Source organism: Myxine glutinosa, chromosome 11, assembly GCF_964187855.1.
Source record: "Myxine glutinosa chromosome 11, kmMyxGlut1.1, whole genome shotgun sequence".
NCBI lineage: Eukaryota > Metazoa > Chordata > Myxini > Myxiniformes > Myxinidae > Myxine > Myxine glutinosa.
In genome coordinates, this window is record NC_136271.1 from 112,772,457 (window position 1) to 112,798,502 (window position 26,046).

Sequence of the window (26,046 nt, forward strand, 5' to 3'; positions counted from 1 at the left end):
TGGATCAACACCTGCGGCGACCTCTGCACCTGACGGTGAACTTGGATTAAACTCTGCCTGCACTGGGGCCTACCACTGGGCCTGCCCTGGGGCCTACTGTTGGGCCTGCCTTGGGGCCTACTTATGAACTTGCCTACTCCTACCCTCTCATGCTGGGCCTGCACTGGGGCCTACCACTGGGCCTGCCCTGGGGCCTACTCGTGAACTTGCCTACTCCTACCCTCTCGTGCTGGGCCTGCCTTGGGCCCTACTGTTGGGCCTCCTGTGGGGCCTACCACTGGGCCTGCCTTGGGGCCTACTACGGGGCCTGCCCTGGGGCCTACTGTTCGGCCTACTCTTGGACCGGCCTACTCTTGGACCTGCCTACTCTTGGACCTGCCTACTCTTGGACCGGCCTACTCTTGGACCGGCCTACTCTTGGACCGGCCTACTCTTGGACCGGCCTACTCTTGGACCGGCCTACTCTTGGACCGGCCTACTCTTGGACCGGCCTACTCTTGGACCGGCCTACTCTTGGACCGGCCTACTCTTGGGCCTACTCTTGGACCGGCCTACTCTTGGACCGGCCTACTCTTGGACCGGCCTACTCTTGGACCGGCCTACTCTTGGACCGGCCTACTCTTGGACCTGCTACTCTTGACTGGCCTATTCGGGTTTTTCCCTCTCTTCTCCCTTCTTTGTTTTATGTGTAGGAAGAGATTTTCGTGTGATAATAAATAAATAAAGACAGTGTGATTGAAGGCTTGGTTTGGTGTGCTTCAGGCCATAACAAATTGGGGACTCGTCAGGGAGCCTGGATTACATGATACCTGTCTTGGATTTTTGTATTTTTTCACAGTAGTAAGTTTTCTCATTGGCAGATCATTTGACTTTTGTTTCCGGTGCTGATACTTCTATATTTACTACAGTCGTACACCATGGCTGAGGAGATGGATTTTGAAGTAAAGGAATTTGTGGAGAAGAAGGGGCTATCGGTGCAAGATGTAGAACTGTTACGTAAGGTAGAGTTACGAGCTGTAGCTGATCATCTTGGGGTTAGTGGGACATCTCGTATGAAAAAGGCGGCGATTGTTTCGGCTATTGTCAGTCACATGGGTTTAGAAGCATGGGTAAGATTGAGGAGTGAAGCCTTGGAATTTGCCCGGATAGAATCAGAAGAAAGACAGCTCAGACTAAAGTTAGAAGACATGGAACGGCAAAGAGAGTTTGAAAGAGAAAAGGAAGAAAGGGAAAGAGTTTGAAAGAGAAAAGAAGAACGGCAACGAGCGTTTGAGTTAAGAAAATTAGAAATTCAGGTGGGAGAGGCCCAACCGGTTTCCATCGATTCAGGTGGGGGTCAAAATGATCTCCCCCGTTCCTTTGATGTGGCTCGGAACATTAGGCTTGTTCCCAAGTTTAACGAGGAGGAGGTGGAAACGTTTTTTCTGTCTTTTGAAAAGATAGCAAAACGTCTTCAGTGGCCGGTACAATACTGGACCCTGCTACTACAAAGTGGGTTCATAGGGAGAGCCCAGGAATTGTATTCAGCTCTGTCGGAGGATCAGTCAGAGAACTATGAGGCTGTTAAAAAGGCTGTGTTGTCAGCCTTTGAGCAAGTTCCAGAAGCATACTGGCAGAAGTTCCGAACCTTAAAAAGACAGGCTGGGCAGCCATTTGTTGAATTTGCGAGAGAGAAGGAAATGAGTTTTGATCGGTGGTATCGTTCTCTACAAGTGGATAGGACCTATGGTAATCTAAGGGAGGTTATCTTGATGGAAGAGTTTAGGAACAGTATCCCCTTGGACATTAGGACACACCTTACGGATCATAAGGTTGGTGAGTTGAAAAAAGCTGCTGTTGGTGCAGATGATTATGAACTTACCCATAAGAGAGGCCTTGGTTTTCCTCATTACGGTACTACCTGGGATAACAAGAAGGGGGTTAGTGATGACCGGTCAGAGGGGAAGTGGACAGACCATAGGGGTCCATTGGTGCGGCCGTCTCTGGGTAGACAGTTTGAGTGGTCGAGTCAGGCATCTCGCCGGGGACCGGCCCCCACGTGTTATTACTGTAAACAGAGGGGACATCTGAAGTGACATCAACTCATCCTGGGAATTCTTCCAAAGTAAATTGCTCTCTCTCATGCACAGATTTATCCCATCTCGTCTTCAGTTGTCATACCCTTCCTCCCGTCCATGGTACACGGAATCTTGTGGTGAGGCTGTTGCCCAGAAACAACTTGCCTTCGTCTCCTGGAAAGCAAATCCAACGGAAGGAAATCTCATTTCCTTTCACAAAGCCCGAAACAAGTGTGTGTCCACCCTCAGGAGAGCCAGGAAACAATATCTCTCCGTTCTCAAGACCGAACTCTCTTATCTGTCTCCCTCTTCCAAATCCTGGTGGCGTCTGGTCAAATCCGTTTCTGGTGTTTGTTCCCCCTCCATCCCCTCCCTTACCTCAAACGGCTACACAGCTGACTCCGCACGTGAAAAAGCTGAATGCCTCAACTCTGTGTTTGCCTCTAAATCTTGTGTCCCAAACCCATCCCTCTCTGTACCCACCATACCCAGTCGTACCCTGCTGCTCCTGGACTCCGTGTCCTTTCCTCCTGACAAGGTGGAAAAGTTTCTGTCAACCCTCGACTCTGATTCTGCAACTGGACCCGACGGCATCAGCCCACGGGTCCTAAAATCCTGCTCTGCTGCTCTATCTCACCCTCTCTCTGTTCTCTTCACCCTCTCTTTTGCTCAAGGTCAACTGCCATCTGCTTGGAAATCAGCCAACATCACCGCTTTGCACAAAAAAGGTGCAAAAACAGATCCTAGCAACTACAGACCAATCAGCCTTCTCCCAATTATCAGCAAAGTCATGGAATCCATCATTGCTTCTGATATGAAATCTTTCCTCTTCTCCAATGGCTTGATCTCTGATCATCAATTTGGTTTCAGACCAGGTCACTCTACTCTGGACATGCTGCTTCTACTGTCTCAACAATGGATGGAGGTCCTCAATGCCAAACAGGAAATTAGAGCTGTCTCCCTCGACATATCACGTGCCTTCGACACGGTCTGGCACCCCGCTCTGCTCACCAAACTCTCCTCCTTTGGTATCCATGGAAATCTCCACGCATGGCTGGCGGACTTCCTCTCTAGTCGTCGTCAACGTGTGGCCCTGAATGGGTTTCTCTCATCTCCTCTTCCTGTTCAGGCTGGAGTTCCCCAAGGCAGTGTTCTGGGCCCCGTGCTTTTTCTGGTCTTCATCAATGATCTCTCTGACTCTCTCGAAAATCCTCTCTATCTCTTTGCTGATGACTCCACTCTCTGCCGCTCCATTCCTCTTCCCTCAGATCGGCAGTCTGCTGCCTCCTCACTCTCTGAAGACCTGGACAAAATCACAGACTGGTCAAACAAGTGGAACATGTCTTTCAATCCTGACAAATCTCACACTCTTACTATGTCTCTCCGAAAAGATCGACTGGACAACCCTCCCATCTACTTTCTCAACAATCCTCTCCAAGAAGTTCTGTCGCTCAAGATTTTGGGTCTCACTATCTGCCATGATCTTTCTTGGGAAAACCACATTTCCAAGCTGGCCTCCAAAGCCAGTCGCCGACTGGGCATCCTCCGTCGTGCGAAGTCCTTCCTAGGCACACCTGAGCTCCTCACCACATACAAGGCTTTCATCCGCAGCTCAATGGAATACTGTTCTCCCCTATGGGCCGGTGCTCCTGCCTCACACCTAGCTCGGCTTCACGCTGTTGAAACCAAAGCTTTCAGAATTATTGGAATCTCCCGCGATGAAGCTATCTCTGAGGGCCTTTCACTCACTCACCGCAGGCAGGTAGGTGGTCTTTCTGTCTTCTACCGACTCCTCTCCGGCCTTGCACCCCCAGCTCTCTCTGTGCTCTGTCCCCCAAATATTCCTACAGGTCGCACAAGATCTGCCAGCAACCCTCTGATGGTTAAACTGCCGAAATCTCGGCTCTCCGCTCACCTTCACTCTTTCATTCCTCTTTTCTCCCGCCTCTGGAACAAACTACCTCACTCCCTTCAATCCCACTCCTCCCTCCAGGTCTTTAAAACAGCTGTTCACCACCATCTCTTATCTTCCCCCATCCAAAACCTTGATCTTTTCTACCCCCGCTAATTCACCCCAGATCCACCTTGTTTGAAATTCCAACTTCTTTCCTGTAAGTCCTGGCAGGGTCCATATGTTTTTATACCTCTCCCACTGCCCCCTTCCCACGCCCCCCCCCCCCCCCCCAAAGCCCTCGCCCATTCTCAGATCTCTCGATGTCTCCATGTCTCTCGGTCCCTGCTCTCAAATGTTGTGTTTGTGTCCTTCCCCTCTCTCCCCATCTTGTCTACCGCTCCCTATGTTATATGTTTTATGTGTCGGTTTGTCTTTCTGTGTGATTAATGTTCGCTCTTTCACGAGCCTCGAACTTGTATACAAAACAAAAAAAAAAAAAAAAAAAAAAAAAAAAAATTGTTGGAAATTGCAAAGGGAGGAAAAGCAGGGAGACTCCGTTAGACCTATTGCATTGGTTCGAACCAAAGTGGACAGCCACAGGGATCGTGCCCTTACAGTTAAGGCTGAGGATACTGCGGACCTTACGAGCCCCGTACAGGACCATTATAAATCCTTTGTATCAAAGGGCCAAGTGTCTTGGGACGGGAAAGTCAAGTCCGTAGTTATTCTGAGGGATACTGGGGCCGCCCAGTCGTTGATGTTGTCTACCGTTTTACCATTGACTTTGAGTAGTTCGGGGAAAGCGAGTGCCTTAATCCAGGGCATTGCAGGTCTTTATGTCCCCTTACATAGGGTGAACTTGAAGTCTGATTTGGTCACAGGACCCGTGATGGTGGGAATAGTCCCCACTCTCCCCATAGAGGGTATTAGTTTCGTATTGGGAAATGATTTGGCTAGCAATAGGGTTTGTGTTTCCCCTGTAGTGAAAGAGAGATTCCTTGAAGAGACGGAGAACCCTAACCTTCGGGACTATGTAGGTACTTTCCGGGAAAGACTTACCACTGCCTGCCATGTCGCCAAGAAACATTTGAAAGTATCTCAGCGAGTAATGAAGGCCCGTTTTGACCTGAATACGACAGCTCGTAATTTTAGGCCTGGAGACGAAGTGCTAGTTTCACTACCTCTGCCCGGGGAGCCACTATTGGCGAAGTTTAGCGGTCCCTACTGGGTCGAAAAAAAGCTGAGTGAGGTGAACTACGTGGTGCGGACCCATGACAGATGGAAACCCCACCGGGTGTGCCACGTTAATATGCTTAAAAGGTACTATGAGCGTGAGGCTGACCTCGGCCGGCCAGTTGGTAGGTCATATAAAGCATCAAGATATTGACGAGTGAATTAGATGGCGTGGCTCCACAAGCACCTGATAGGGAACTGATGGGGGCTTTTAGTACACCCGTACATCTTGAAAATTGTACATATTTCGGGTCGAGATAGTCATTGCAGATGCTCTATCTCGAGCTTAAGAGATTTTTTTTTCTTCGTGCCCCTGCATATGAGCTATGATGCCTGTAAATGTCACGGAGAGATGGCTGTTTGTTTATTGCACTGTTTATGCTGGGTTAAGTTTATGCTTGCACTGTTTATCCTGCCTTTGTAAAAGAAAACTTTTCTTGGGGTAAAGTTTTCTTCTTTAAGGGGGGGAGGTGTTACGGTTTGTGACCTTTTTCTTCTTCCTTCCCCCACACCCCCCTGTGAGTTGGACCAAGTGGTTTGGTCCATGGGTATAAAGCCTATGATTGGCTGTGGGGCAGGGGAGGGGCCAGGAAGGTGATTCAGAGGGGAGAAGGGCCATTTTGGAAGAGACCTCATGGCGGAGTGCCTTTTCGTGTGCTCGTCGAGTTGTCAGCAGAAACCTCTGTACCTGAAGGTTGACTTATGCCGGATCAACCCCTGCTGCCACCTCGGTACCTGAAGGTTGACTTGTGCCGGATCAACCCCTGCGGCCACCTCTGCACCTGACGGTGGACTTGGATTAAACTCTGCCTGCACTGGGGCCAACCACTGGGCCTGCCCTGGGGCCTACTGTTGGGCCTGCCTTGGGGCCTACTCGTGAACTTGCCTACTCCTACCCTCTCGTGCTGGGCCTGCACTGGGGCCTACCATTGGGGCCTACTATTGGGCCTGCCTTGGGGCCTACTCATGAACTTGCCTACTCCTACCCTCTCGTGCTGGGCCTGCACTGGGGCCTACCACTGGGCCTGCCTTGGGACCTACTCTTGGGCCTGCTGTGGGGCCTACCGTTGGGCCTACTGTTGGGCCTGCCTTGGGGCCTACTGTTGGGCCTACTGTGGGGCCTACTACTGGGCCTGACCTGGGGCCTACTGTTGGGCCTGCCTTGGGGCCTACTACGGGGCCTGCCCTGGGGCCTACTGTTCGGCCTACTCTTGGACCGGCCTACTCTTGGACCGGCCTACTCTTGGACCGGCCTACTCTTGGACCGGCCTACTCTTGGACCGGCCTACTCTTGGACCAGCCTACTCTTGGACCTGCCTACTCTTGACTGGCCTATTCGGGTTTTCTCTCCCTTCTCCCTTCTTTGTTTTATGTGTAGGTAGAGATTTTCGTGTGATAATAAATAAATAAATAAAGACAGTGTGATTGAAGGCTTGGTTTGGTGTGCTTCAGGCCATACAATATACAATATATGTATACAGTATATACAATATATGTACACAGTATATACAATATATGTACGCAGTATATACAATATATGTACGCAGTATATACAATATATGTACGCAGTATATACAATATATGTACGCAGTATATACAATATATGTACGCAGTATATACAATATATGTACGCAGTATATACAATATATGTACGCAGTATATACAATATATGTACGCAGTATATACAATATATGTACGCAGTATATACAATATATGTACGCAGTATATACAATATATGTACGCAGTATATACAATATATATATATATATATACATATATACAATATATGTATACAGTATATACAATATATTGTTACGGTTCTCCCGCCGCCCTTCCTACAAAGGGGGAATTAAGCCCCTTGTTCTTTCTGGGCCTGGCGGAACCGAGAGACTTGAAACGCCCCTCCCGGACAAACGCAAGGTAGGGTTTCAGGACAATCCTTCCTCGTACCTAAATCCCTGCGCCGCCGCGGAAGCGAGGAAGCAAGCCTCGCACGAGCCATGTGTAATTTGGGGTACACCGAGCGGATTGAGTACCACGTGGTCCGCGCAGTTTTCTAGTTATTATTGGAACTCGAGCGGTTTTTATTCGTACCACGCTTAGTCAATGGTGGCAAACACAGCGACGATCGAATAAAAGGAAGAACACAGGTTTAATTTATTATTCCCACACAAGTATGTACAAGTCGGTAGAAAGCAGACACAGAGCAGAACTTAAGCAGTCTTATTCTTAATCCCCAGACTCGGGCCCGTTCACACTCACACAGGGAATTGCAGGCAGGATGCTGTTCAGGCCATACGCGCCGACTTGGTCGCCCAGGAAAGGCCCCGTCCGGCTCTCCTCGGTCAAAGCACATCTCGCGATGATGGCGAGCAGGCGGTGGAAGGATCCTCGGAGCGGGTCCCTCGAACAAAGGCAGATGATTAGGCAGGAAGGAAAGGTACACGTCTCTCAGCGTGGCTGGCGGTTCCACAGCGCGTTCAGTAACCAGCGCGCTATCACTCGCATAACCCAATGTTCTATAGCGGCTCAGCTTCAAGCTCAACTGAGTGTCACTTTCATATGAGCGCGTATCCTGGTTCATGCGCGTCGTTCTCCGAATGCCAACTGCCCGAGAGTCCCGGGTGGCTCAATTGCTCTTATGGGCTGATAACTTGTTCAAGCGCCTCTCCCCTCAAAACTGCTGCGTTCGTCAAGCGCCTCTCCCATAACTGGGGTGGGGGCTTTCGCGCGACAGGTTATATCTGCCATGCCCTGTGCTTTCTCGAACGGTCCAACCATGCCCTGTGACGCAGTGCTGCAGCCACACGCTGTGAGCCCTGATTGGTGGCTCGCGCTTACCGTCAGCTTGTTTGCAGCCCTCATTCGGTCTGGATCAACTTGCCAGGCCCGACCTCGTGGTATTTCGCGCCAAACCAATCGGAGTATCGAGGCATCATAAGCGATGAAAACCTAACGCTCATTATTCTACCCAACGCGAGACTAACACCGAAAAGGACTATTCTCACACATACTAAGAAATAACTGCACGACAAATGAGGCTACATGTTGTTGTGTGACTAACTATGAGGGGGAAATTTAACCTGTATTATACAAAACTCAAAACCGCAACAATATGTATACAGTATATACAATATATGTATATACATATATATACATATATGCAATATATGTATGAAGTATATACAATATATGTATACAGTATATACAGTATATGTATACAGTATATACAGTATATGTATACAGTATATACAGTATATGTATACAGTATATACAGTATATGTATACAGTATATACAGTATATGTATAAAGTATGTACAGTATATGTATACCGTATATACAGTATATGTATACAGTTTATACAATATATGTATACAGTATATAAAATATATGTATGCAGTATATACAATATATGTATACAGTATATACAATATATGTATATACATATATATATATGTATATATATACAGTCACGTGAAAAAGTAAGTACACCCCATACATGTAAAGTTTTGACTTTTTCAACATATTTCAGCCATACAGCTATTTGATCTTCATTTCAACAATATTGATAGATAAAGGTGATGTAAATGTTTCATGATATTTGTTATATTATATTTTGTAGTCCATTGTATAATTTAAATAAACATAAATGCAAATTTCGCATGTGGAAAAAGTAAGTACACCCTTGGCTCTAATAGGTGGTATTGCCCCCTTTGGCAGAAACAACCTCAAGTAGGCGTTTCTTATAACTATCTATCAGTCTCTGACATCAACTGGGAGAAATTTTTGCCCACTCCTCCATGCAGAATTCTTTCAGCTGTGCGATGGTTGAGGGGTTTCTTGCATGCACAGCTCGTTTCAAATCCCCCTACAACATCTCGATGGGATTTGGATCTGGGCTTTGACTTGGCCATTCCAGAACCCTCCATTTCTTTCTTTTAAGCAATTCCTTGGTGGATTTACTGGTATGATTTGGGTCATTGTCATGTTGCAAGGTCCACCTTCGGTTGAGCTTCAACTTTCTGACAGATGGCCTCACATTATCCTCAAGCACCCTCTGGTACAATGAAGAATTCAACGTGGATTCCATGATGGTGAGCTGCCCAGGTCCTGATGCAGCAAAGTTGCCCCAAACCATAATATTTCCACCACCATGCTTTATAGTTGGTATCAGGTTTTTGTGGTCAAATGCTGTCTTTGGTTTTCGCCAAGCATGTCTTCTGGTACTGTGCCCAAATAGCTCTACCTTTGACTCATCTGTCCAGAGCACATTGTTCCATAAGTGCTGGTCTTTGCCTAGGTGTTCATTGGCAAACTTTAGTCTTGCCCTGATGTTTTTTCTGGACAGCAAAGATTTCCTCCTGGCACACCTCCCAGGTAGATCAAATTTGTGCAGCCTCTTTCTAATGGTAGACTCGTGCACTTTGACATCAACAGTGGCAAGAGCTACCTGTCGGTCCCGTGATGACATTCTGGAGTTTGTCGAAACTTATTTCAGCATCTTGCGGTCTGCTCTCGGGCTGAACTTGCTGGGGCAGCCTGGCCTGAACAAGTTGGCAGTTGTTTGGAATCTTCTCCACTTGTAGATGATCTTCCGGACAGTCGAATGATTGATTTCAAATTGTTTGGAGATCTTTTTAAATCCCTTCCCAGACTCGTAGGCATCTATAACCTTCTTTCTGAAGGCCTCAGAGAGCTCTTTTGATCTAGGCATGGTGATGCCGCACACTCCAACAACAAAGAGCAAACCAAACTTAATGTCTTAGGTTTAAATAAGACAGGTTCCTCCAAGATCCTCTCTGACGATGTTCTAATCATTTGCACCTGAGCTGGTGCACCTGATTCTAATTTTAGGTATTTGAAGTAGTGATAAATGTAGGGGTGTACTTACTTTTTCCACATGCGACATTTGCATTTATGTTTATTTGAATTATACAATGGACTACAAAATGTAAATGTTTCATGATATTTGTTATATTATATCACCTTTTTCTATCAATATTGTTGAAATTAAGATCAAATAGCTGTATGTTGAAATATGTTGAAAAAGTCACAACTTTACATGGGGTGTACTTACTTTTTCACGTGACTGTACATATATGTAATATATGCATACACAGTCGTGGCCTAAAATATTGGCACGTTTGCACATTTTTCAAATAATGCACAATTTATTCCAGAAAATAGTTGAAATTAAAACATCTTTTGGCATCCACATATGTATTTCTTTGGTTTGCAGTGGAACAAAACAAAGAAAAGCTGAAAAAACTATTAAATCTAAGTTTATTCCACACAGAAATCCTAAAATTATTTATTGGCACCTTTTAGAAGTTGTTAGAAATAATTAGATTTCAAGCAGGTGAGGGAAATATTCTGTTTTACTTTGGAATTGAAGTTACCTGTGGTGAGTTGCAGGTGCCTGCAGTATAAAAATCACTCATTCAACCAGTTTGAATAGAGAAAAGGAGTCATTCTGCTGTTTTGTGTCACTATGTGTAGAGCAATGGGCATGGAGCCCACGGCACTGTACCCAACCTCCATGGATGTGGCCGCAAGAGAAAACCTGATCGAAGATTGCAGCGAAGGATTGTTTGAATGGTGGAGAAAGCACCGAGATCAACTGCCAAACAGATTCAAGCTGACCTTCAGACACAAGGTACGACAGTTTCAACTCGCACCATCCATCACCAACTCAATGAAAGAGGGTTCTATGGTAGGAGACCCAGGAGGACCCCACTGCTCTGAGCCCCAATATTAAGTCTCAGGTGTCAATAATTTTGTCAATGCCATTTCTTTTTATTTTCTGATTTAAAAGGATTTATTAAGTTCTGAATAAAAACAAAGGTTCTGTAATATTAACAGTGAAATAAAGAATTGTGGAGACAAAATACTTTTGTCAATTTCAAATTATTTTTTGAGAAAATTGTGAGTTAATTGAAAAAAGTGCAAGGGTGTCTATATATTTTTGTCCACGAGTGTATATATACATACAAGGGCCAGTGAATAAGTAATCTTAAAATGGCGATATAAATTCGAGAATTTGAGACGACATATGTTATATCTATGGGTAAGAGTCATGTTTTGCCTGTTTTAGATCTGGCAACATTGAGCGTATGACGTCAGAAGAGCAGTTCCAAGATGGCGGCTCTCTTAGAAGCATGCACCAGGGAGGAGCAATGTTTTGTCATTCGTTTCTTGGGAAGTGAGGGTATGAATCCCAGTGAAATCCATCGCAGAATGAAGATGCAATATGGTGACGCATGTTTATCGCTGCAGCATGTGTACAACTGGAACAGGAAGTTTAAAAGTGGAGTGTCCAGTGTGGCAGACGCTGCTCACTCGGGCCGGCCTCACACAACCGACACACCAGAAATGGTTGCAGGAGTTGACGCGTGCTAAGGGAAAACCGTCGCATTACGCTGGATGAAGTGATCTCTGAATTGAACATTAGCCATGATTCAGCACAACATATATATATCATTCACAATGTGCTGGGGTTCCGCAAGGTGGGTGCCTAGACCACTCACACCTGAACTGAAAGAACTTCGAGTGGACGCATGTGAAGAACTTCTGCGAAGTTACGAAACAGAAGGCGACGCTTTCTTACAGCGCGTAGTGACTGGGGATGAAAGCTGGGTCCACTACTTTCAGCCAGAAACAAAGAGGGCAAGCAAAGAGTGCCACCATTCAACTTCACCAAAGCCCAAAACATTCCGCACACAGCCGTCCGCTGGAAAAGTGATGCTGACACTCTTCTGGGATAGCCGAGGCCCACTTGTAGAGCAATACATGCCCAGAAGGACCACAGTCGCCAGTGCATCATACTGCGACCTCCTTAAAAATCATCTGAAACCAGCAATCAGATCAAAACGTCGTGGACTATTCACTACCGGTGTTTTGCTGCAGCATGACAATGCTTGGCCCCATACGGCCCACGCTACAGCTGCAACTAGAACGGCGCTCAGTAGAGAGCATACATACCTCCGCCTGGTTGGCCATATCACTCAATGGTGAAGAATCGCCTAAGAAATTCTATTAGCTGGATCCGGATCCGGATCTTCAACAAAATTGAATCGAATCGTCCTTGTCACACACACACACAACCTGTCCAACAAGTTTCGTCCAAATCCATCCATAACTTTTTGAGATATCCTGCTATATGTTGGTTTTAGACTGATCTCCCAATGGTGAAGAATCACTTAAAAATTAAATAATACTCTTATCCGAATCCATATTCAGATCTTCACCAAAGTCGAATCGAATCGTCCTTGTCAGCCACCCAACTGGTCCACCAGGTTTCGTTCAAATCCATCCACAACGTTTTCAGATATCATGCCATGTATCGTTTTGGCCCTATCTCCCAATGGTGAAGAATCACTTTTAAAATTCTAGTAGCCGAATCCGGATCTTCACCAAAATCTAATCATTTCGTTTTTGTCACATACGCTACATCTCTGCCAAATTTTGTCTGAATCCGTCCACAACTTTTTGAGATATTTTGTTCACAAACGGACAGACAGGGGTGAAAACATAACCTCCATCCACCTTTGGACCTGCATTTTGAGTGTCTTCCTCATCCACCCTACTCGCCAGACATCGCCCCTTCAGATTACCACATCTTTGGGCCACTTAAAGAGGCGCTTGGTGGAAACCCTTTCCGATCCGACGAAGAGGTCCAAGAGGCGGTGCACGAATGGCAACACAAGCAGCAAAAATATGTTTTTTTTCTAGAGGAATCCAGGCCTTAGTAAATCGCTGGAAAAAATGCATTGAACGCAATGGAGATTATGTTGAAAAAGTTACACACGCACATGCAATAAACAAGTTGTGAAAAATATTTTAAGGTTACTTATTGGCTGCCCCTCATATATATATATATATATATATATATATATATATATATATATATATATATATATATATACCTTTTGGTTTTAACTGGTCTTGGTCTTCACCTGGCTGATAAGCCTTAATTTGCACATTGTTTGCGAACTTGTTATACTGTAGTCATATCGTGTATTATGTTTTATGAGGTCATAAGCCATGCACCTATTACTGTATTTTTTTTTTTTTTTTTTTTTTTTTTTTTACACAAAATGGTGGATATCAACTGCCCTTCCTGCCACCAGCCCTTTCCATTCCCCTTCCCTTGGTACCATCATCATCGTCTCATCATCAGCTCATAAGGTTGTAGATGGCATTTGTAAGCGGATGAGTTCAAAATAAGTAGTTTTAACACTGTATAGGAAGTTAGTGAGGCATCATCTGGAATGTTGTGTTCAGTCCTGGTCACCACGTCTGAGGAAGGACATAACTTCCATAGAGAGGGTTTCAGAGAGGAGCGACGAGAATGATTTCGGGCCTAGACTACTTTCGGTCGACTAATCCATGAGGAATGGCTGAAAAGGACAGGACTCTACATTAGAAAGTAGGTGATTATGAGGTAATCTGATGGAGATGTTTAAGATAATGAAGGGTAGAGATAAAATAAGCGAAGAAGAGTTTTTTTTAGCCGAATGGACAGAAACAGTACCAGGAATCATAGTCTTACTGTAAAGAAAATTAGAGTTAAGACCGGAGTTAGGCAAGGGTCTTTTACTCAGAGACTAGTTACCCCGCGCACACAGAGAAAAAAGTGCGGTTAAGCATGGCTCACTGCTGTCTCTCCGTCCTGTCCACAAATGACAGTTTATGATCGAGGAACAACTTAATTTCAATTGAAAGTTCTAGGCACCAAAATTTGAACACCAATTGGAAAATGAATCGGAAAAATAACCTGCAGCTCAACTGTACTTTGGCTCTGAATTTGTCCCGATCTGCACGCAAAGATTTTTTTTTACTGTCTGCCTTTCATCAAACAAAATACAACAGGCACGAATAACTAATGTAACTTGTTAAATAAGGCGGTGTATAAAATCTGCATCTGCAGCGGTAAACTTCCGGTTGTTGTTTTTTTTTCTACAACCTTTAAAATCTTTATTTTATTTCAATGGAATTATATACTTGAACACTGTAGAACACAATTCGACTTTTTGCCACTTTCAAAACCCTTCCATTTAGCAGTACTTGTACATGTTAAATAAGGTGGTGTTTAAGACTGTATTAACGGCACTAAACTTCCGGAATTTTTAATAGGGACTTTAAAATAATTATTTATTAAAATTAATTATATACCTGAACACCGCGTGGGGTGAGGTGTTCCATGAACCCGAGTTAATGCATGAAATGGTTTCCCTATAATATGGTAGTGACTGTAAAGTTAGTGGATAGTTTTAATATTGAGTGGTATCGTCATCAGGAAGTAATGGGAATGGCAGGATTGTGCAGGTTTGGTGGGCCTATTGACTTCCTGTGTTAAAGTTTCTTCTAAATATTCAATCAAAACAAATACTTGTAAATCATCATCATTAAAGGACTTCACAAAGCTTCTGATGCTACCCAAGTGGTTCCTAGGGCGAGAATTCGAGTTGTGCTGGGTGCCTTCCTTCATGTCTTACTTCCACTCCTCTACCTGCACATCTCCCTCTAATTCTTCCCTTTCTTTTCAATTCTTTACAGGAACGAGACTTATGGAAGAGCGAGGTAGATCTGACAGTGGGGCAATATCAAGGGAATGAACAAACAGGAAAATGTGAAAGTGAGGAAGGGAGGAAACACTGAAACTAGCAATAAATAACAGTGATAGTGGGGTTAGGAAGGGTTCATGGGGGTAATAGAGAACATGGGACATAATTTGGGATGACAATTAAGAGATGGCGGTGTACTGCTTGTTTCAAGGCCTTGAGGGAAGAGTGACGTAGAAAAGCCTTTGCAAGATGGTTCCATAGATGGGGGAAGCGAGGAATAACAGAGTTGTTCTCATTGTATTGTTATTGAATCTTTTGGACAACTCAGAGGATCATATTCTGGTTCATTTTGATTCCTACCTCACACGCACCTCGTGCGTGTTCCTCATCGCTCTGTGCGGTGTATTTCTAGGTGCAAGTCGTGCCTTGACGACTATTATCGACTCAAAAATACACCACAAAGCCCACCTGTGATTATATCGATTCTTTAGTCAGGTTGGGGTAAGATGTCCACCACCCCTCACTGTGTCTGTACATCCTGCTCTGTCCTTTTGGTCACTATACTGTACATTTTCCATTTCAAATATCCCTCTATGCCTTCAGACAGATAGCCGGATGTTCAGGATCCTGAACAGGTAACCAAATCTGAGAAGGTTATACAGGAGGGAGGTCGTAAGGTGGGATAGAGAGGGGTCGTTCATCTTCTTCCACCTTTCCTGCAGGGAGCATCTTGCCCCCATCTTACTTGACCGGAAATGCCATGGTCTCAAATGAAATGTAAATAGTTTGCCGAACCTCCTCGCACGTTCCCTCTCAGTCCTACTCCTTTGAAATGCTGGATCGATGCCTGGCTGGGATGAAGGAATTGATAAGCCCGGAAACGACGCCGCGGTTTTGCGTAACCTAAAGGCCTGGCAAGGATCAGGCCTGATGAGGAATAGGCCTAGTCCGCATGTATACAGGCATGCTAGTAGCAGAGCCAGTTGTCAGCTCTTTCCAACCTGGAGTGACCACGACTCGATCCACCCAATAATTCTAGCCAGGAAGACTCCAGGCTTCACTGCTCCGGCGGATTGCAGGCCCGGGATGTTCTTTGTGGCCTTTCCTCGCTCGGGGTCTTTGGCGGCAGTTAAGAGTCATGTGAAGCTGTTTGTACATGATGCAAAGTTGATGATAATGTCTGCATGGAGTTCCAGCAGGCCGATATTGATATTCTTAGTGATTGGTCTGTCAAATGGCAGCTTGGTTTCAATCCAGATTTAAAAAAATAATGAATGCAACTTGACAGATGGTACAGTTGGGTGGATGACAGATATACAAGAAGTTTTCGCAGCAGGAAGAATTGGTTGTTGGGTTTGATAGCGAAGTTAGGTTTTGACCACATGTAGGAACTTGTGTGAAGAACGCCAACCACCAACTTGGTATTATCCAAGGGACTTTCACACCTATGGACAAATTGATGTTTGTTCCGTTATACAAAACTCTGCTCAGATTTCACCTAGAGTATGCAACAGTGGTATGGTGACCATTTTGGAAAAAGAGTTTAGTTGTGATAGAAAGTGTGCAGAGAAGGGTGCCCAAGACTGTTGCAGGATTTAAGGAATTGGAGCATGGAGGAAAGGCTGAGAGTATTGGACCTACTAACGCGTTCGTGGACCTACCAACATTGGGCCTACCAACTTTGGTATATATTAGACGTGAACAATGCTGATGTGTTAGCAATTGTAAAATTCAAAGCAACATGGGCCACAACTACCAGTAGTTTACTTTTTTTGAGTAGTTAATGCATGAAACCAACTACCGGTATCAGCCGTGACTGCACATAAATCCACTGTTCAGTTTTAACTAAATCACATCCACACATTATTTTTTGTTTGGAATGTTGAATGAAATGAAAAATGCTCTTACAAGCATTGCTTACTTTTAAGGTAAAATTTATCGAAAATTTCCAGTCATTCCCCTTTTACCTGGCCATTCTCACCTTGTGGTATGCTGTGCATGCATCGTTCATATACCATCTATATAATAATAGCGTAAGGACTCGACTTTGTTATCCCTTTTACGCCGCACCCAGTCACCCGATGCCCACGGCACTAATGGATTTACGATCTACGAACCGTGCTCTTTGTTTATCACGTACAGCCATACTCGAAAAATCTGAATTAGCCGACGTTGGGGCCCAAAAGCATCCGATTAACTGCCGATACGACGCCATCTTACGACGCCATCGTATTGGCGTCTGCTGGGCGAAGGCGAAGCAAGCCGTCTGCTGATTGGACAGGCGAAGGCGAAAGCAAGCCGTCCACTGAGTGGACAATCCAGAGCATGCATTTGTGCCGGTGTCGGTGATCGTTGTTCATATACGCACTCTTCATTCTCATCTATCTTCCTAACTCTTACTCGGACAAGCAAATCCCCTATGCCATCCATAATGGTACACTCTATCCATACACCACATCCTCCCTTCCGTGGATGTTCCACGGGTTTTGGCTAGTCCGTATAATAATTAACCTAGCTCATTCCTGGAGAGACGGGAAAGGCTATTGTAATAGGTCTTGGCATCAGTGTGTGAGTCCGCATGCAGATCTACTTTAATATAGATTATTCATTCTCAGATCTACCAGGATCTACATATACCAGCAAGGCTCTGCATTATCAAATGTTCAATTTTTTTGCATATTTTAAGCATATATGTTTTGCATATGAATCTTCATTATTCTTTTATTTTACTCCAAAAGTAACTCCAGGAGAATGAAGTTATTAGTCCCCTATCCGGAGGAGACGATAGATTTGCTCTCCGTCTGTCAGTCAGTCTGTCCGCCCCATCAGTGGTTTTCCACACTTTTTTCCCCATACCCTTTAATATATTCAACTGAAACTTGGTGCATAGCTTTATTATGATAACCTACAGAAAAAGTTTGGGTTTGGGGTTGTTTCGCCAATTTTTCGCGGGGTTATGCCCTTTTTTCTCGGAGTAAGAACCATTTGGAATGACATATCCACCTTTGGTCTCTACAGAGTCTTTACGGTCTCGTGAAACCCACCCAGCAGACTTCGTAATGCGATTAGAAACTTGATTACTCCATAGCTGTGGAAACTATTATAATGCAGCCGCAAGCGTTTTCGTCCTTTCCCGATTTTTACATAGCACCTTCTTCCTGTTTCCCCCGTTAATCGTCGGTTCATTTCCAACCTTTTATTCCTGGAATCCCACACAACCTTGCTGTTCGTCTCTGTGCCAATAAACCACCTATCCTAGCACATGATGGGTCTTCACCTGCATGATTTGTCATTTTGTATAAACTTCAATTAATCAGTTTATCCATCATTTATTTGACCAAAGACCAATTCAAACTCAAACTAGAACAAGAAGCCTGAACAGTTTATGTTTTGCATCCTACTGTTAGGCCGGATCTGGATTCGGACCAGAACCAAAATCTAATCGGCTTGTTCTTGTCACTTACCCAACTTATCCACCAAGTTTTGCCATAACTCGTCCATAACTTTTTGAAATATCGTGTTATATATCGTTTTTGGCCCTCGCACTCAATTGAGAATCACTATTCTCGATTTTAAAAAAAATTACAGTATCTGGAACTGGATCCTCAACAAAATTGAAACGATTCGTCCTTGTCAGACACCCAACATGTCCACGAAGTTTCGTCCAAATCCGTCCACAACTTTTTGGGATATCCTGTTATGTATCGTTTTTGGCCCGATCTCCCAATGGTGAAGAATCACTTCAAAAATTAAATAATTCTCATATCCCAATCCATATTCAGATCTTCACCAAAATTGAAACATTTCGTCCTTGTCACACACCCAACATGTCCACCAAGTTTCGTCCAAATCCGTTCACAACTTTTTGAGATATCCTGTTCACAAACAAACAGACAAGGTGAAAACAACTTCGTCCACCTTCGGTGGTGGAGGTAACTATTTGCAAAATAACACAACATTATACAAAGCAAAAATATGTATGTTTAAGGGGTCATTTAAATTTGATATAATAGGTATTCTAGCCAAGACGATCTTTAAATCAAACTCTTCCCTCTCGAGATCATGGGGCATGTCAGGATGTATTATGAGGGTCCACCATCAATGATCTTCGCATGATTTAAAGATCGCTGTGTTTTGCTCTGAGTGAGGATCAGTGGACATTGACATCAATATTTAAGAGTTATCATACATACAGCATCAATAAAACCCTTGGTTGTCCCTTAGAATGTACCGGGTGGTCATATAAATGGCTAAAACAAGTATTTTCATTGTTGTTTTGATCGACCTTTTTCAATAATGGAGAGTTGGGGGTACCTTAACAAGGGTACCTTAATGGCTTTGCTGGGGTTGTCTGGGTCGTTTTGGAGTGCGCACATTTACCTTTGAGCTGTTTCACCTGGGTGGGAATCTCGACACAGGTATAAACTGCCACTCTGGCGTGTTGTAAGCAGAGTGATTCCTCATTATGTGAGCTGTTCATCCGAAGGACATTAAACAGACAGAATCCATCTCTGAATGGAGGTCATAAATATTGGAAAGGCAATGGCAAACCAACCACAATAACCAATTCACCCAACATGACTAATCCACCCTGCATTACCAATCCACCCAGCACTACCAATCCACCATGCATCACCAATCCATCCTGCATTACCAATCCATCCTGCATTACCGATCCATCCTGCATTACCGATCCATCCTGCATTACCAATTCACCCTGCATAACTAATCCACCCTGCATAACCAATCCACCCTGCATTATGCAAATACTTTGTATAATCTTTGTATAATCTTTGTACTTTGTATAATCTTTGTATAATACTTTGTATAATCTACCCAGTATTACCAATCTACCCTGCATAACTAATCCACCCTGCATAACCAATCCACCCTGCATTACCAATCCACTTTGCAATACCAATTCACCCTGCATTACCAATCCACTCTGCATTACCAATTCACCCTGCATAACTAATTCACCCTGCATTACCAATCCACCATGCATTACCAATCCACTCTGCATAACCAATCCACCCTGCATAACCAATCCACCCTGCATTACCAATCCACCCTGCATTACCAATCCACCCATTATTACCAATCCACCCATTATTACCAATCAACCCTGCATTACCAATCCACCCTGCATTACCAATCCACCCATTATTACCAATCAACCCTGCATTACCAATCCACCCATTATTACCAATCCACCCATTATTACCAATCAACCCTGCATTACCAATCCACCCAGCACAACCAATCCACCCTGCATTACCATTCACCCTGCATAACCTATCCATAACCATAACATATCTCACCCTGCATTACCAATCCACCCAGTATTACCAATCCACCCAGCACAACAAATCCACCCTGCATTACCAATCCACGCAGTATTACCAATTCACCCAGCACAACCAATTCACCCAGCACAACCAATTCACCCTGCATTACCAATCCATCCTGCATAACCAATCCACCCAGCACAACCAATACACCCAGCACAACCAATACACCCAGCACAACCAATACACCCAGCATAACCAATCCACCCTGCATTACCATTCACCCTGCATAACCTATCCATAACCATAACATATCTCACTCTGCATTACCAATCCACCCTGCATTACCATTCACCCTGCATAACCTATCCATAACCATAACATATCTCACTCTGCATTACCAATCCACCCTGCATTACCATTCACCCTGCATAACCTATCCATAACCATAACATATCTCACTCTGCATTACCAATTCACCCAGCACAACCAATACACCCAGCACAACCAATACACCCAGCACAACCAATACACCCAGCACAACCAATACACCCAGCACAACCAATACACCCAGCATAACCAATCCACCCTGCATTACCATTCACCCTGCATAACCTATCCATAACCATAACATATCTCACTCTGCATAACCAATCCACCCTGCATTACCATTCACCCTGCATAACCAATCCAACCTGCATAACCAATCCACCCTGCATGACCAATCCACCCTGCATTACCATTCACCCTGCATAACCTATCCATAACCATAACATATCTCACTCTGCATAACCAATCCACCCTGCATAACCAATCCACCCTGCATAACCAATCCACCATGCATAACCAATCTACCCTGCATGACCAATCCACCCTGCATGACCAATCCACCCTGCATGACCAATCCACCCTACATTACCAATCCACCCTGCATAACCAATCCACCCTGCATGACCAATCCACCCTGCATAACCAATCCACCTGCATGACCAATCCACCCTGCATGACCAATCCACCCTGCATGACCAATCCACCCTGCATGACCAATCCACCCTGCATGACCAATCCACCCTGCATGATCAATCCACCCTGCATAACCAATCCACCATGCATAACCAATCCACCTGCATAACCAATCCACCGTGCATGACCAATCCACCCTGCATGACCAATCCACCCTGCATGACCAATCCACCCTGCATGACCATTCCACCCTGCATGACCAATCCACCCTGCATGACCAATCCACCCTGCATGACCAATCCACCCTGCATAACCAATCCACCTGCATGACCAATCCACCCTGCATGACCAATCCACCCTGCATGACCAATCCACCCTGCATGACCAATCCACCCTGCATGACCAATCCACCCTGCATAACCAATCCACCCTGCATAACCAATCCACCCTGCATAACCAATCCACCGTGCATGACCAATCCACCCTGCATGACCAATCCACCCTGCATGACCAATCCACCCTGCATGACCAATCCACCCTGCATGACCAATCCACCCTGCATGACCAATCCACCCTGCATGACCAATCCACCCTGCATGACCAATCCACCCTGCATTACCAATCCACCCTGCATGACCAATCCACCCTGCATGACCAATCCACCCTGCATAACCACCAGAGTGTGAATATCATATGACAAAAACTACAAAATTAAATTAAATAAACATACAGTAAAAGCACATACCGTCTCGATGATCACGAATTTCGTGGGATTTGTTGGCTCACCATCACAAGTCTATGAAAGTCACGTTAATGCTCTGAAAAGGGAACAGACAGTGGATTATTAAAATAATTGGACACAATGTGACGTACATTTTCACTCCATGTATTACATATGGTCACACAAAACAAATGATTGCTCAACGTGGGTAATAAATGAAGAAGAAGAATATTAAAATTATAATTGTCCAGTTAATACAATAATTCAATGTCCGTAGTTTTCAGACTTCAGAGCATCAGTGCTGACAAAGCAGTCTCGGGGCAGAGAAAGCACTAAGTGGTTTGCCATTGCCTTTCGCAGAGGCATAGTCAGGGCAAAAAATTGAATACAGGTCATGATGGTGGCAGCACACAGTGGTCTACTCTTACAAAATATAAAGTGACACCTTAAGATCCACCATCAGCAAACGCGAGCAGATGGGACATCTGGTCTAATGCCCCTCCGAAGGATGGCGTTCAACAACCTGTGTGCAATTTGCCAGGGAATGTTGTATTACCATTACATAAATGGTACCATGTTGGATGTCATGGAATGCTTTATGGTCCCTTTATAAACTGGAACAGCCGAGGTCGTGTGCCCCATTAATGTCCTGTACGAAGAGACCCATCGGTCAATCACCATGAGCACACTGTGGACATGAGCATGCGTAACCCTGGTTAACAGAGATTTACCATCGACAGAAGTCTCAAACACACTTTGGTGGCTGTAACGAAACTTTGATTGTAGGTATCACCATGTGAGGTGCACTACATTTTATTTATATATATACAGGTCTAGTGTCGTGGAATAGCTGGGACACAACATAGCAAAGGAACAGAAATGGAAAGGGGAAGCACCAACAGCAGGTCAGGCGGAGAAAGATCCACCTTTTTGAAATTCCGACTTCTTTCCTGGAAGTCGTAGCAGTGTGCATGTGTTTTATGATAGGATTGAAAGGGCAGAGAGAGAGGATGTGCAAGAGCAGCAGAGCAGGTTTTTAGGACATGTGAGCTGATGTCGTCCACTCCAGTTGCAGAGTCAGACAGAGTCTCTGACTCTCTTGAAAATCCTCTGTATCTCTTTGCTGATGACTCTACTCTCTGTCGCTCCATTCTTCATCCCTCAGATCGGCAGTCTGCTGCCTCCTCACTCTCTGCAGCCCTGGACAAAATCACAGACTGGGCAAACAAGTGGAACATGTCTTTCAATCCTGACAAATCTCACACTCTTACGATGTCTCTCCGAAAAGACCGACTGGACAACCCTCCCATCCACTTTCTGAATAATCGTCTCCAAGAAGTTCTGTCACTCAAGCTTTTGGGTCTCACTATCTGCCATGATCTTTCCTGGGAAAACCACATTTCAAATCTGGCCTCCAAAGCCAGTCGCCGACTGGGCATCCTCCGTCGTGCGAAGTCCTTCCTTGGCACACCTGAGCTCCTCACCACATACAAGGCTTTCATCCGCAGCTCAATGGAATACTGCTCTCCCCTCTGGGCTGGTGCTCCTGCCTCACACCTAGCTCGTCTTCACGCTGTTGAAACCAAAGCATTCAGAATCTTTGGAATCTCCCGCGATGAAGCTAACTCCAAGGGCCTCTCACTCACTCACCGCAGGCAGGTAGGTTGGTGGTCTTTCCATCTTCTACCGACTCCTCTCTGGCCTTGCCCCCCCCCTCCCCCCAGCTCTCTCTGGGCTCTGTCCCGCAAATATTCCTGCAGGTCGCACAAGATCTGCCTGCAACCCTCTTATGGTCAAACTGCCAAAATCAAGACTCTCTGCTCACCTTCACTCCTTCATTCCTCTTTTCTCCTGCCTCTGGAACAAACTCCCTCACTCTCTTCAATCCCACTCCACCCTCCAGGTCTTTAAAACAGCTGTTCACCACCATCTCTTATCTTCCCCCATCCAAAACCTTGATCTTTTCTACCCCTGCTAATTTCACCCCAAATCCACTTTTTTGAAATACCAACTTCTGTCCAGGAAGTCCTTGGTGTCCTTGTGTTTTATACTTCTCCCTCCACCCCCCCCCCCCCCTTCCCACGCCCCCTCCCCCCAAGCCCTCCCCCTCCCACACATCTCCCTGCTCTCAAATGTTGTGTTTGTGTGCTTCCCCTTCTCTCCCCATCTTGTCTTCCGCTCCCTCTTTTTAGATATTTTGTTTGTCTGGTTGATTTGTTTGTGAAGTAAATGTTAGCTCTTTCACGAGCCTCGATTCAGTATACAAAAAAAAAAAAAAAAAAGGGTTGCCAGGAACTTCACCTTCTCAGGTGCAAAAGACAGAATACAGGAGGAGTTCTGTATGATTGGGGATGGGTACAGAGAGATTGAGGGGCTTGGGACGCAATATCTTGAAGCAAACGCAGAATTGAGCTATTCGACCTCCTCACGAGTGGAGTCGGTTATGATGCCATTTTAAGTTAGCGAAGAGATGGAAGTGGAGCTCCCGACTCCCGAGACAGACTTAACAAGGTGCCACCATGTTCTTGAAGAGGCAGACAAGTTTGACAGACAATAGACAGAATACAGGAGGAGTTATGTATGATTGGGGATGGGTACAGAGAGATTGAGGGGCTTGGGACGCAATATCTTGAAGCAAACGCAGAATTGAGCTATTCGACCTCCTCACGAGTGGAGTCGGTTATGATGCCATTTTAAGTTAGCGAAGAGATGGATGTGGAGCTCCCGACTCCCGAGACAGACTTAACAAGGTGCCACCATGTTCTTGAAGAGGCAGACAAGTTTGAAAGTTTATTCTTGAGATTGGACAGATGTTGTTTTCTGTCTCTACGATTTCCAAATGAACCCTCACTGTCTGTCTTGACACATGGAGACATGGAGACATCTCTAGCTTTGTCGATCTTCGTCTCCACAGGTCAAGGCAGTGATGGACTTTGCTGGAATGTGTGCTCCCTCAACACCATGTTTCTACAGCTGCGCTTTCCTTCTGTCTCCGCAGGTCGCATCATTCCTTTTTCCTTCTTTCATGTCCATTCTGCATGAGCTTTGACTCTCTGGCTTCTGGGTATCTCACGTTGATCTCTTCGTGCATGCGAACTTTGACCCTTTCCCAAGAGTCCATCAACATACGTGTCCCGTGTCACGAGCTAATTCGTTCATTTGTGTTCTCGGTGTCCGACGAACTAAAAACGTTCATTTGCAAAGTAGTTTCATCGATCCCACGTGGAGGTAAATAATTAATTCCTGATCTGTCGTTCTCAATTCCGAAAGAGGTTGGTTCCCCCAACTGAGCACGGAGAAGACACCAGGTTCAAATCCCATCATACTGTTCGATTTGCGAATGGTTTTCTGAGGTCCTCCTATTTAATGTATACGAAGAGGCTTCTATGCTGCCAGGATGGCCTAAAGGTACGCACACTCGCTCTAAGTGGTCTATCCTGGGTTTGAATCCCTACCTAGCTATAAACTGCCATTCTGGTGTTTCACAGGCAGGGTGAATCATCAATGTGTCCTGTCCCTCAAAATGTAAGTGCATACAAATATCGTGAAATGTGCTCACCTCTGGGGGCCTATGTTCGAATCCTGAACCAGCTGCAAACTGCCACCCTGGTGTGTTTTCTCAGGCAGGATGAGGCGTTGATGTCTACATCGTCCGTCAAAAGGACTTTATGTTGGACGACCTGTCTGCCAGAACTGGCGTCGAAAAGGGACACCCAATGGTGTATTTCATGAAGAGTAGGAGAGATACCACAGGCACACTGAAGAAATCACAAATTCCTGCCTCTTTCGGTCGAACGTTAGGCCTCGCCAGCCGGTTCTTGAAAGACTTAGACCAAAAACGTTCCTTGGCATAGCCCACAAGCTAGTGGGAATAATTGGGTCTGTAAAGGTAGGGGTAGTAGTAGTGGTAGCAGTAGTGGTCGTAGTTGTGGTTGTGGTAGTAGTAGTAGCGGTTGTATTAGTTGTAATGGTAGTAGTAGTAGTATTGGTATTATTATTATTATTATTATTATTAGTTGTAGTAGTAGCAGTAGTAGTAGTAGTATTGGTATTATTATTAGTAGTAGCATTGGTATTATTGGTAGTAGTGGTAGTAGTAGTAGTAGTTGTATTGGTATTATTAGTATTAGTGGTAGTATTGGTATTATTACTGGTCGTAGTAGTATTGGTATTATTAGTAGTAGTGGTAGTATTAGTAGTAGTATTGGTATTATTAGTGCTTCGGGTTCGCTGAACTGAGTTAGGGTTAGCTGAACTGAACATTGCTGAACCAACACTTTATCTAACGACAGTGGTAGTCGTAGTAGTAGTAGTAGTAGTAGTA

At 45.0% G+C, this 26,046-nt stretch overlaps 2 protein-coding genes across 2 annotated transcripts in view; one reads left to right on the top strand and one right to left on the bottom strand.

Annotated features, from left to right (window-relative positions):
- Positions 1–26,046, bottom strand: part of LOC137436980 (zinc finger and BTB domain-containing protein 18) — a 110,553-nt gene that overhangs the window by 67,049 nt on the left and 17,458 nt on the right. The window contains exon 2 of the mRNA XM_078787004.1: positions 21,747–21,819. The gene's annotated coding sequence lies outside the window, so the exon portion shown is untranslated. The remainder of the gene's footprint in view (positions 1–21,746; positions 21,820–26,046) is intronic.
- Positions 1–26,046, top strand: part of LOC137436984 (uncharacterized) — a 91,049-nt gene that overhangs the window by 60,799 nt on the left and 4,204 nt on the right. The window contains exon 2 of the mRNA XM_078787005.1: positions 10,684–10,840. The gene's annotated coding sequence lies outside the window, so the exon portion shown is untranslated. The remainder of the gene's footprint in view (positions 1–10,683; positions 10,841–26,046) is intronic.